Source organism: Adiantum capillus-veneris, chromosome 20 (assembly GCF_014529385.1).
Source record: "Adiantum capillus-veneris isolate H3 chromosome 20, ASM1452938v2, whole genome shotgun sequence".
NCBI classification, from domain to species: Eukaryota; Viridiplantae; Streptophyta; class Polypodiopsida; order Polypodiales; family Pteridaceae; genus Adiantum; species Adiantum capillus-veneris.
The window spans coordinates 97674255-97687278 of record NC_140950.1 but is presented as its reverse complement, the minus strand read 5'-3'; positions in this window follow the sequence as shown (position 1 = coordinate 97687278).

Sequence of the window (13024 nt, the reverse complement as noted above, 5' to 3'; positions counted from 1 at the left end):
GGTAGAAGGCCAAGTCCGCAAGCTATTCAAAAGATGAAGGAAATGTGCTCTTCGGTTACTGAAGTTCGTCGATTTCTGGGTGCATGTGTTTTCTATCTTATTTGGCTGCCACATTTTGCTCATGTTGCAGAAGTGCTTTATCAACCGTTGAGAAAAGGTAAAAGATTTGTTTGGGAAGAAGTTCATACATAGGCTATCAGGAAATTAAAGAAGATGCTTCTTGAGGCTCCGACCTTGAGGAAAGTCGACTACAAATGCGGAAGGCTAGTAATTTTAACGGTTGACACTAGCCCGACAGGTATTGGATGGGCTATAGGTCAAGATGATGAAGAAGGTAACAGGTATGCGGTTCGATTTGGAGCAAAGGTTCTCAATGCTCGCCAAAGAGGCTACCCACAGGTTAAGAGAGAACTTTGGGGCATTGCTACTGCTCTAAGGTCTGATAAAGAATACTTTATTGGAGCTTCAGTTGTGGTAGAGACACATTGCTTGCCACTGATAGGGATGATTGCAAATTGCTCTACTCCGGATATTGCTATGCTACGATGGATAGCCTATATTAAGTCTCTTAATCCTGAATTTTTTCATATTGCAGGTAGAGATAATCTTGTTGCAGATATGTTATCAAGAGCTAGATTTGAAGATGAAGAAGAGATGCTAACCACAAGTGATGATGTTGGCTTGAAGTTCTATTCATCTTCTTATCTGCATGCAAATTGTGGAAATATGGCTCATACTTTTGAGGTATTTTCTGAAGAGTTCTATGAAGGAGAATGGCTTTTGATTGGTCGCTACCTTAGCACGCTTACTGAGCATGAAGAGTGGACGGATCAAGAGTACAAAAAGATCAGGAAGAAGGCTTACGGCTATTTTTTGAAGGATGGGCATTTATGGAAGCAGCCAAAGAACGCTCTAAAGGAGTACCGCAGCGGGTTTTTTGTGATAAAGCGACTAAACAGCAGGTTATCAAAGAGTTTCATGAAAGTTTATGGGCTGGACACAGAGGGGTCTGGGCAACTTTTGTCAAGATTAAGGATCATTACTGGTGGAAAGGTATGTATAAAGATGTGGCTCAGTTTGTAGAGACATGCCTAATATGCCAACAGTATTCTAATGTACGGCATCGAGATGGATTGCATCCCACCTATCCGCTGGCTATGCACTACAAGTGGGTGGTGGACTTGATTACCATGCCATTAGGTGTCTGGCAGATGCGGTATATTGTTCTTGCCAGAGAGGATCTTACTAATCATGTGGAAGGCAGAGCTTTGCGTACCAAGGCTACCAGTTCCGTATGCAAGTTCTTGCTTGAGGATGTTATTTCTAGGTATGGATGTGTTGGTAGAATTACTGCTGATAGAGGAGATCTTGATGCAGATGAAGCTCGGGATTTCTTTGCTCGCTTGGGCATTAAATTGGCTCTCACTACAGCATACAATCCAGAGGGTAATGGCAAAAGTGACAGAGGGTACCAAGGCTACCAGTTCCGTATGCAAGTTCTTGCTTGAGGATGTTATTTCTAGGTATGGATGTGTTGGTAGAATTACTGCTGATAGAGGAGATCTTGATGCAGATGAAGCTCGGGATTTCTTTGCTCGCTTGGGCATTAAATTGGCTCTCACTACAGCATACAATCCAGAGGGTAATGGAAAAAGTGACAGAGGGCATCCGCCTATTGTTAAAGCTTTAGCAAAGGCATGCCAAGGACATATTGGTGATTGGACTAAACTCTTACCATTTGCTTTATTAGCTTTCGAACTACACATAGTTGTGTTACAGGTTCTTTGCCATTTGAGCTAATGTACGGGCAAAAACCCATTATGCCTACAGAGGAAGCGGTTATCTCCTGGACCATAATGCCATGGGAAGAAGGTATGTCTACAGAAGATTTGCTTGCATTGCGCATACGCCAACTTGAGAGACGTCAAGAAGATATTGAACATGCTAAAGTAATGCTTAAGGAAGCAAGGTTGAAGAACAAAGCATCGTTTGATGGTAAGCACAGACTACGACCTCGTGCTATTAAAGATGGGGATTGGGTCCTTGTATATGACAGTAGCTTGGAGAACCAGTACACTGCTATGTGAAAGATGGTTAAACGATGGTTCGGACCATATGTAGTACTTCATGTTTATGATAATGCGACCTACAAGTTATGCGAGCTTGATGGCACTGAGCTCAAGGTGCCTATTGCAGGAAAAAGAGTTAAGTTGTTTAAGCAACGAGCTGGGGAGATTAATATTGGAGACTTCAACACAGATCAACCTCTTGAAGACAAGGTTATGTATGCATCAGACGATGAGTCTGATGATGCTCTTGAAGATTCTTTATAAGTACGGCTAGCACAGACCGGAGGCTGTGCACGTTCAGAGGGGGTAGATGTCGTGCAGCTCCGCTCCCATGCTAAGAAAGATGCCAGGAAAATTCACATCAAGTTTGTTTGAAGCTTACAAGACTAATGAACAGTGATTAGGGCCTGGTAACATGCCAAGTTCAATGTTGAATGTATGTCAAATGCGGCTGAAAGAGCCAAAACATGCCTTAATGATTCCAAAAATGATTATGCTTGAAGTGAGCATAGATAACAGTTTATGATCTAGAACTGTAGTGCTTGAAAGTGCTCTATCGGCTTGTCTTTACAGCTCGTCGATAGGAGCTACAGTGAAGAAGTTATGGCATATTGAAGTTTGAGTCGATTGCACATCCATATCAGATTGGGCAACTACAGCTAACGTGACAGAATTGAAATGAATGCACGGGCTTGAAGAGCTCACTTTGTGGAGAGCGCTGGTCCTTTCAAATCAGCGATTATCGGAGTTTTGGTTGCCAAGTTATTGGCCGTTTAAGATTCACCGGGGGCCGGTTCTGTACTACTCTGGTCGGTTTGTACGGAGTTCCATCTGGAAAATTTTGAGCTTCAGTCAAGTTTTGGGAATTGGAATCTTGTTCGGAATTTCATCTCTTGCAGTCCACTGTTAACTGGTGCTTCAATTGAATTGTATTTCGTGACCAGCTAATGAAGATACGACTGATATGCTTTGCAATGCCTTGGATGATAAATATGCTAAGTGGCATTAGCTAGATTATGCATGCTAAAAGTGGTGCCATTACGAAAGCACTTGATGAGATCAAAGTCCTAAATGACATCTTATGGGGCTTATCGATTATGGGATATGCAAATGATTAGACAGTGGTGGATACTCAAGAAAGATGTTGTGCTTGGCGATGCTTTGCCAATATGTATGCCAAATGTGACTATGGCCGCCAATGAAGAAGCTTGGCAAAGCCTTGGCTGGTATGCATGCCAAATGAGAATCCTTCTACTAGCCAAATGTGATGCCTTCTACTTGTAGGCATTGCACGGCCGTTATGTATACCAAATGTGGTGCCCTTACTAAGGAACAAGGGCCTTTTTAATAACCTAATTGGCCGCCCGCCCAAGCAAGGGATTGGCCACCCATCCAAGCCAAAAGGTAGCCCACTAACAAAGCTCGGCCGCCGAAAGCCAATTTAATGGCCACCCAAAATAAAGAAGGTGGGAAAAAAAAGAAAGAAAGGAGACCATGGCCTCTGGCGATGGGCAGTAGCGCAGGGAGGTGAATGGAGGCTCGCGCTGGGCTACAGAAGACTCGGACGAGCTCGCTACAGTGATGAAAATTTCTTAGGAGCTCCTTGCGCGGCAATCCGGTCCAATCTGCAGCGGATTTGGCGCAGGTCGAGATCCGGGCTGCCACATCAACAGGGGCGCCTCCCTAGCAACGACAGTGCCGTCGTTGCTAAGGGAGGGAGGAAGCTATTAATAGGGTGTTTTTTGCATGAAAGGGAGGGTATTTATTCACCTGCGAGAGAGGTTGAACAACAAGAGGGAAAGCAAGAAGAAGGCGAGCTCTCTCCCTTGATCTCGAATCCAACCAAAGCGAGCTCTCTCTCTTGATCTCCAATCCAACCAAAGAAGAAGGAGCTCTCTCCCTTGATCTGGAGTCCAACCAAAGCAAGGGCGAGCTCTCTCTCTCAATCTCCAATCCATGCAAGGGCCAGCTCTCTCTCTATCGATCTCGGCACGGCTTAAGCAAGGGCTTTGCAACCAAGGCAACCAAGGAGACTATTTCTCATCGGCTTAGGCAAGGAGAGATCAACAAGGGCTTGTAAGCAGTCGTAGGAGAAGAAATACTCTTCGGCATAGACAGTGGTTGAAGACAAATCCAACAGATAGAATCGACACAATAGGATTTTTCTCGTCAGCAGGCAAATTAGTCTAATTATCTCTTTTTGATGAATTACGGAGCCGTTAACGGCCTGGAGTGATCTGTAATGGGAGTTTAAGCTCCTTAAGTATCATTAGCATTATTTAATGGTGTCGTTAACGACACTTCTTCTTAATTGCGTATCAGTTTCGCCGGTGTTACCAATTTTCAAGCAAGTTTTGTGCGTCAATAGTATTACCGAGTAATTAATTGCTGTTGTATTGTGCGGCGCGACAATTTTTCACTCTCAATTTTTCCACAGCCAGCAGCCCGGTGCTGACCTGGCTCAAGTTTCGAACACTTATCCCCCGACACCGAGTACGACTAGACAAAGGTGCATCCAATTTACTATCACGCAAAGTGTGCACCAGCCATTTTGGCATACCTCTAGCCTGCTCATTTTCATCCCTTTCCTCATCAAGTACATCATGTACATCTGCATTAGTAATAGGCTGATATGTAACATTTTCAAAAACCCCCATAGGATTGACATTTGCCTCATTGGAACTTACATTCGTATTTCCACCACTGAAGGAGGCAACAAAGTGTCATAAATGTCCTGTGAGCTTACATTACTGTCTCTAGTACATGACATCAAGGACTGAACAGAATCTTCCACAAACACTACATCCCATGAAACCAGAATACGTTTTGTTTGCGGATGATACAACCTATAACCTTTGCTTTCAGCACTATAACCAACAAAAATACATTTGACAGCCTTATCATCCAATTTTCTGCGCTGCACTTGTGGCACCAAAGCATATGCCAAACATCCAAAAACACGCATGTGCTCAATAGAAGACTTTCTATCATGCCATGCTTCATATGGAGTAATAGACTGCAAATCTTTGGTAGGACACCTGTTAAGTACATAAGTGCCACACATGATGGCCTCAAGCCAAAAAGAATGCGGCAAAGCTTGACTTTCGACCATACATCGTGCCATTTCCGTCAATGACCTGTTTTTTCTCTCAGCAACACCATTTTTCTGAGGTGTATAAGGCACTGTACATTGGTGTTTTATCCCACGACTAGCCAGAAATGCATTAAATTCATGAGACATATACTCCCCCCCTCGATCGGAACGGAGGGTGCCCATAGTACATTTCGAGACATTTTCAGCCATAGCCAGAAACTGTTTGAAGCACATAAAAACTTCAGACTTCGCTTTAAGCGGAAATACCCATGCATGCCTGGAGTAATCATCAATGAAAGTCACGAAGTACAGGTAATTGCCCAAGGACAGAGTTTGCATGGGCCCACAAACATCACTATGCACAATTTGCAACCTGCATGTGGCCCGAACTATACCATCCTTTGGAAACTTAGAACGATGCATCTTACCCAAAATACAACCTTCACAAACATGTTTGACATGTGCTTCAAGAGGCGGCAAAGAAGCAACCATATCAGATTTTTGCAAACGCAGCAAATTGGCAAAATTCAAATGACCAAAACGTGCATGCCAAAGTTTTGCATCTAAAATATCCCTTGAATCTGCAAGTGCATTTGCAAAATTTTTTCCACACTTGTCATACAAAGTGATCTTATACAGCCCATGACACAAAAGGCCAGATGCAACAATTTCATCACCAAAACTGAGATCATGAAATGTACATCTGTCATCCACAAATTTGACTACAAGTCCAAGTCTAGCAAGTGCGGATACAGACAAGAGATTCTTCTTGATCCCAGGTACATAAAGTGCATCAACAAGTGTGAAGGAGCTGCCATTAGCAGCAGTGAGCACAATCTTTCCAACTCCTTGAACGGGATAAGAGGCGTTGTTGGCACAAGTGACTGAATTCCCATGAGGGACAGACTCGAGAGAGGTAAAAAATTCACGATGTGAGGTAATGTGCTTTGTAGCACCACTGTCGAAAGACCACACATGTGAATCTGCAGCAACTGACAAGCATGCATCATAGACAGCAGGATTGTAATTGCACTCTGCACTAAAAGCCCATTCTGCGTCAACATCAGCAACATAGTCTCCTTTCACATAAGACTCAACAATGGCTGCATTTGTAGTGAAACCAGCATTTGCAGTGGAACCACCCTCTTTCTTCTTAGCCTCTTTGGCCTTCAACTTAGGACAGGACTTGATCAAGTGATAATTAGCTTTACAATAATGGCAACACATCTTCTTTTTGCCCTTATCACCAGAATTTCCAAACGAATTGCTGCCAGCAGAAGCATTAGGAACAAAATTTTTGCTACTCGCAGCAAAACCATAACAAGTGGCTGCATTACTTTTACCACCCTTTCTTTGAGAAGCAATAAAAGCCTCTTCAACTGCACGCTGCCTAGTCCTGTTTTTTCTAGAAAGTGACTCTTGCAACAGCAATGTGCATAATGCATCAAACTTGAAAACTTCAGGATTTCCTTGGATCATCAGTCTCCAAGTACTAGCAAAAGTCTGGTAGGGATCTGGTAAGGCATCAAGAACAGTCTGCACAAGGGAACTGTCTGAAATGACTTCACCTGCAAAAATAAGTTGCTCATTGATATCCTTCACACTAGCAAGGAAAGTGTCCATATCATCTTCCTCATGCATAATCTTCGACTCCAGCTCCTTACGCAGCAAAGCAATTTTAGCCTCATTGGGGCTTGCACAAAGACCTGCTAGAATATCCCAAGCCTATTTTGCAAATTTTGCTGAACGAATGTGAGGAACAATGGTGCGCTTCACAGACAACGCAATCAATGCATGAGTCTGCGCATCCTTTACATCCCAACGAGCTTGTTCTACCGTAGGCAAAACAACTCTAACAGCAGCAATCCTTGCAGCAAGACCTGCAACATCCTCAACATCGCCTACATCCTCAGAACCAGGACGTACATCAATGCCATGCACAATGTTCCAGACGCCCTTTGTCACAAGAACATGTTGCATCATATAAGCCCACATAGGGTAGTTGTCCCCATCCAACCTGTCCTCAACAGCAAACATCTTGAACACATCTGTGTTGTTGTTGTCAACCGTGGTAAATGCTGCACCTGATGTGAGAACTGCCCGAAAATAGGAGAAACAGGCCGGGAAGAACACGTGCTATATAGCACAAACCATAGAAGACTATAAGGTACCTGTTATGCAGAAAACGGCACTGATGGAAATTCTGCACAAAATGATGAAATAGCCTGTGCAGTACTGCCTGTAGTGGAAACGGAGGCCGAAATGAGCCTAAATCAAAAATCTGAGCAGCCCGAAATATTTGTCGACCTGCGAATGCTCGCCAAAGCTCACTGAAATCGAAGAAAATGAGCAGGCGTGTACTGGAGAAGCTGGCGACTAAGCCCGGGAGGACGCAACCTGCTCTGATACCAATTGTTGGAATGGTTGCAGAGAAACGCACACAGCTTGGAGAAGACGAAGGAAGCTCAAGGCACAAAATAGAGAGTGTGTTACTTAGTGTGCAATGGAAAGATAGATAACCCTAGAGTGATGGGCGTATATACAATGCTCGGGGGAAAAAACCTCCTAAAGAGGGAAAAAATGCCCCGGCGGTCCTAGTGTGTTCACACACATCACTAGCACATGTATATGGTAGCACTACTTCTATAAATGTGACGAGGCTTTTGGAATTAGATAGTGATGAGACTTTGATTTTGACATTTGTGTTGCCTCTTCTTCATCCCCAATCCAGAGGGCAAGACTGCAAGAGGCCTCTACTTCTGATGTGGTGGATGAGGAGAGTAAACCTCCCTTTGGGAACCCGTTTGATCATTTCTGATGAGCATTCCATTTCTTTTGGTCATGGACACGTTAATTGCAATATTTAAGACCCTGAACGAGCAATTGATAAGATTTTGAATGATTGGAAAAAATTGCTTGCACTATTTGAGGTCGGTTGATTTAATTTGATGTGTTAATTTTTGCTTCATTGAAGTGTATTACCTATGTACATTGAGGCAGAGGCAAAAAGGATAATGCAAGATCCACGGTACAATGTGGTACTCTCTCTCTCTCTCTCTCTCTCTCTCTCTCTCTCTCTCTCTCTCTCTCTCTCTCTCTCTCTCTCTCTCTCTCTCTTCACACATGTTTTCATCAATGAAAATTGTGGTTCATGGTAAAGTATCATGTTTTACACTTATTGAAATTAAATGCAAGGTTATTCTTTGTTGTTAAGAGATGATGTTGGTTAGTGTTCCTCACTAAAGTGTTCCTCTTGACTTGGATATGGCTAGAATGATGCAAGGTTATTCTTTGTTGTTAAGAGATGATGTAGATTATTGTTCACTAAAGTGTTCCTCTTGACTTGGATTCTCTCTCTCTCTCTCTCTCTCTCTCTCTCTCTCTCTCTCTCTCTCTCTCTCTCTCTCACACACACACACACACACACACACACGTAAAAGAAATTCCTTCATTAATGACGGTTGTGATTCATTGAAATTCATGCCACTCTTGACTTGCATAAGGACAACGAGCAATTCCTTCTCCTTCTCTCTCTCTCTCTCTCTCTCTCTCTCTATATATATATATATATATATATATATATATATATATTTATATATATATATATATATATATATTGTGTACATTTTGCTCGATTTTTGTGTTCGCTTGATAAAGTTTTCTCGGTGCTTGGTAAGGCTCGGGTGGAATTTATGGCAAACTCATTTGTAATTCTGTTGGCCTTGCTTGCGCATGAGGCCTCTCCTTAGTAGGGCAATGAGTCCTACTTGGTGGGCCACACTGAGGTGCGATCTATCGAGGGTGTGCCAGAGCTAGTGTTGGACTCCTCCCTATTGGCATATGTGCAGTGCTAGAAATTTGTACCGCCTCGTGAAACCATGGAATGGGCCCTGCGAGAACAAGTTTTGGGCAACACTAGCAAGATATGGAGTGGGAACGATGTTGTGTCATTGTGGGTGGCTCGTTGAAAGTTCTACAATGCCAACAGTATTACATGTGCATCGTCCTTGCAACCTTGCAGTGTCTACATGCACACGGTGCTGCAAAACAATTCCTCTTCTGTGTGCCCTGATAACTCCACCTTTATTATGCATAGCTAGAGACTCTTGGAAACATCCAAGGCAAGGACCTATTTTGAGAGTTTTCTCTTTATACTATCAAATCTTGTTGTCCTCGGGCTTCTTCCCTCTCCTAGTTGAAGCTAGAGAGAGAGAGAGAGAGAGAGAGAGCATAACAAAAGAGATGTTACCTCATTACATCAACGACAAGCTTGTCACTGGAATCTCTCGAGCATAACAAAAAAAGAAGTTACCTCATCTACTAACATAATATGGCGGAAGGGGGAGCCCTTTACACGTGTCACAATCTGCGACATGAAGGCTAAAGTCCAAAACAAAAACAAGCCCCTTTGCACGCGATAAAGAGGGAGAGAGGGGGAGAGAGAGAGAGGTGGCCGGCCGTACTAGTTACATCAATGACAAGCTTGTCAACTACTGGAATCTCTCTCTCTCTCTCTCTCTCTCTCTCTCTCTCTCTCTCTCTCTCTCTCTCTCTCTCTCTCTCTCTCTCTCTCTCTCTCTTTGCTCCCAATTTACTTGAGCATCTACTAACATAATATGGTGGAAGGGGGAGCCCTTTACACGTGTCACAATCTGCGACATGAAGGCTAAAGTCCAAAACAAAAACAAGCCCCTTTGCACGCTGTCGGGGGATAATTGTGCGAGAGGTGAGCCGGGAAGGCACAGGGCCCCTGGCTGTGAGAGGTGCGGGGAAAAAGGTACAACAGACGCGATTACCAACACAACAGTTTTCAAAGCAAACAGTTTGCCTAATTCCAGTTAATTGACAGAATCCATATTTAATCAATCACTAATGAAGCTTAAATGCTTGCTCTTTACAAGAAGAAACCTGGCTTAATCCAGGTGTTAATCAAGAATTTAACAAGACTTGATTCATCCCGCCTTCTGCTTCTTTCCATTAAGGCACAGTAGTTTTCCTTTCAATGGTCGTCCGCTTTGGCTTCTGCTTCCCGATTCAAATGGTTAATGGTGGATTAAAAGTTTTGGCTTGGCTTAGGAAATCGGTTTAGAACGGGATTAGAGATCAAGCTTAGTTTATGAGAGCAAGGGCTTTGGATGGTGTACGAGGTTAAGAGCGGATTAAAGATGGCTTATGAGATTGAGGATTAGCTTAAGGGCCTCAAGTATCGGGGATTAGATTAAGAGTTTTGAGCTTATGAGGATGAGGATTAGCTTCAGGGCTTCGAGCTTAATCAGCTTGTGAGCTTAAGGCATGAGGAGGATTAGCTTCCGTTATGAGGAGGTTGAGAGCTCTACGATGATCATGAGCTTCCGGAATTCCCTGCTTAAGGAGTCTATGAGGAGGAGAAAAGAGCCCCCAAGATGATGCCCCCAAGGAAACAGTTGCTTTTCTTTATATAGTTGCATGGGACCCCCCCTTTTGCTAAAAAAAAACCCACCTACCCATTAGCAATATCGCTAATGGGTACCTTCCCCATGACGTGGCAAGGCCGAAGCTGGACCAGGACCGAATCTAGCGCGAGCAGCACCAAAAAGCATCGCCCCGCTCTGCTGGTCATCTTTTGCTTCTTGTTCGGCGCCATCAGAGCCTCATAGCGCCCGGGCCGAGTACTTCTTCTCAGTCTCGCTGCCTGCGCCCCTGACTGCACGCCATCAGAGCCTCATAGCGCCCGGGCCGAGTACTTCTTCTCAGTCTCGCTGCCTGCGCCCCTGTGTACATTTTGCTCGATTTTTGTGTTCGCTTGATAAAGTTTTCTCGGTGCTTGGTAAGGCTCGGGTGGAATTTATGGCAAACTCATTTGTAATTCTGTTGGCCTTGCTTGCGCATGAGGCCTCTCCTTAGTAGGGCAATGAGTCCTACTTGGTGGGCCACACTGAGGTGCGATCTATCGAGGGTGTGCCAGAGCTAGTGTTGGACTCCTCCCTATTGGCATATGTGCAGTGCTAGAAATTTGTACCGCCTCGTGAAACCATGGAATGGGCCCTGCGAGAACAAGTTTTGGGCAACACTAGCAAGACATGGAGTGGGAACGATGTTGTGTCATTGTGGGTGGCTCGTTGAAAGTTCTACAATGCCAACAGTATTACATGTGCATCGTCCTTGCAACCTTGCAGTGTCTACATGCACACGGTGCTGCAAAACAATTCCTCTTCTGTGTGCCCTGATAACTCCACCTTTATTATGCATAGCTAGAGACTCTTGGAAACATCCAAGGCAAGGACCTATTTTGAGAGTTTTCTCTTTATACTATCAAATCTTGTTGTCCTCGGGCTTCTTCCCTCTCCTAGTTGAAGCTAGAGAGAGAGAGAGAGAGAGAGAGAGAGAGAGCATAACAAAAGAGATGTTACCTCATTACATCAACGACAAGCTTGTCACTGGAATCTCTCGAGCATAACAAAAAAAGAAGTTACCTCATCTACTAACATAATATGGCGGAAGGGGGAGCCCTTTACACGTGTCACAATCTGCGACATGAAGGCTAAAGTCCAAAACAAAAACAAGCCCCTTTGCACGCGATAAAGAGGGAGAGAGGGGGAGAGAGAGAGAGGTGGCCGGCCGTACTAGTTACATCAATGACAAGCTTGTCAACTACTGGAATCTCTCTCTCTCTCTCTCTCTCTCTCTCTCTCTCTCTCTCTCTCTCTCTCTCTCTCTCTCTCTCTCTCTCTCTCTCTCTCTCTTTGTTCCCAATTTACTTGAGCATCTACTAACATAATATGGTGGAAGGGGGAGCCCTTTACACGTGTCACAATCTGCGACATGAAGGCTAAAGTCCAAAACAAAAACAAGCCCCTTTGCACGCTGTCGGGGGATAATTGTGCGAGAGGTGAGCCGGGAAGGCACAGGGCCCCTGGCTGTGAGAGGTGCGGGGAAAAAGGTACAACAGACGCGATTACCAACACAACAGTTTTCAAAGCAAACAGTTTGCCTAATTCCAGTTAATTGACAGAATCCATATTTAATCAATCACTAATGAAGCTTAAATGCTTGCTCTTTACAAGAAGAAACCTGGCTTAATCCAGGTGTTAATCAAGAATTTAACAAGACTTGATTCATCCCGCCTTCTGCTTCTTTCCATTAAGGCACAGTAGTTTTCCTTTCAATGGTCGTCCGCTTTGGCTTCTGCTTCCCGATTCAAATGGTTAATGGTGGATTAAAAGTTTTGGCTTGGCTTAGGAAATCGGTTTAGAACGGGATTAGAGATCAAGCTTAGTTTATGAGAGCAAGGGCTTTGGATGGTGTACGAGGTTAAGAGCGGATTAAAGATGGCTTATGAGGTTGAGGATTAGCTTAAGGGCCTCAAGTATCGGGGATTAGATTAAGAGTTTTGAGCTTATGAGGATGAGGATTAGCTTCAGGGCTTCGAGCTTAATCAGCTTGTGAGCTTAAGGCATGAGGAGGATTAGCTTCCGTTATGAGGAGGTTGAGAGCTCTACGATGATCATGAGCTTCCGGAATTCCCTGCTTAAGGAGTCTATGAGGAGGAGAAAAGAGCCCCCAAGATGATGCCCCCAAGGAAACAGTTGCTTTTCTTTATATAGTTGCATGGGACCCCCCCTTTTGCTAAAAAAAAACCCACCTACCCATTAGCAATATCGCTAATGGGTACCTTCCCCATGACGTGGCAAGGCCGAAGCTGGACCAGGACCGAATCTAGCGCGAGCAGCACCAAAAAGCATCGCCCCGCTCTGCTGGTCATCTTTTGCTTCTTGTTCGGCGCCATCAGAGCCTCATAGCGCCCGGGCCGAGTACTTCTTCTCAGTCTCGCTGCCTGCGCCCCTGACTGCACGCCATCAGAGCCTCATAGCGCCCGGGCCGA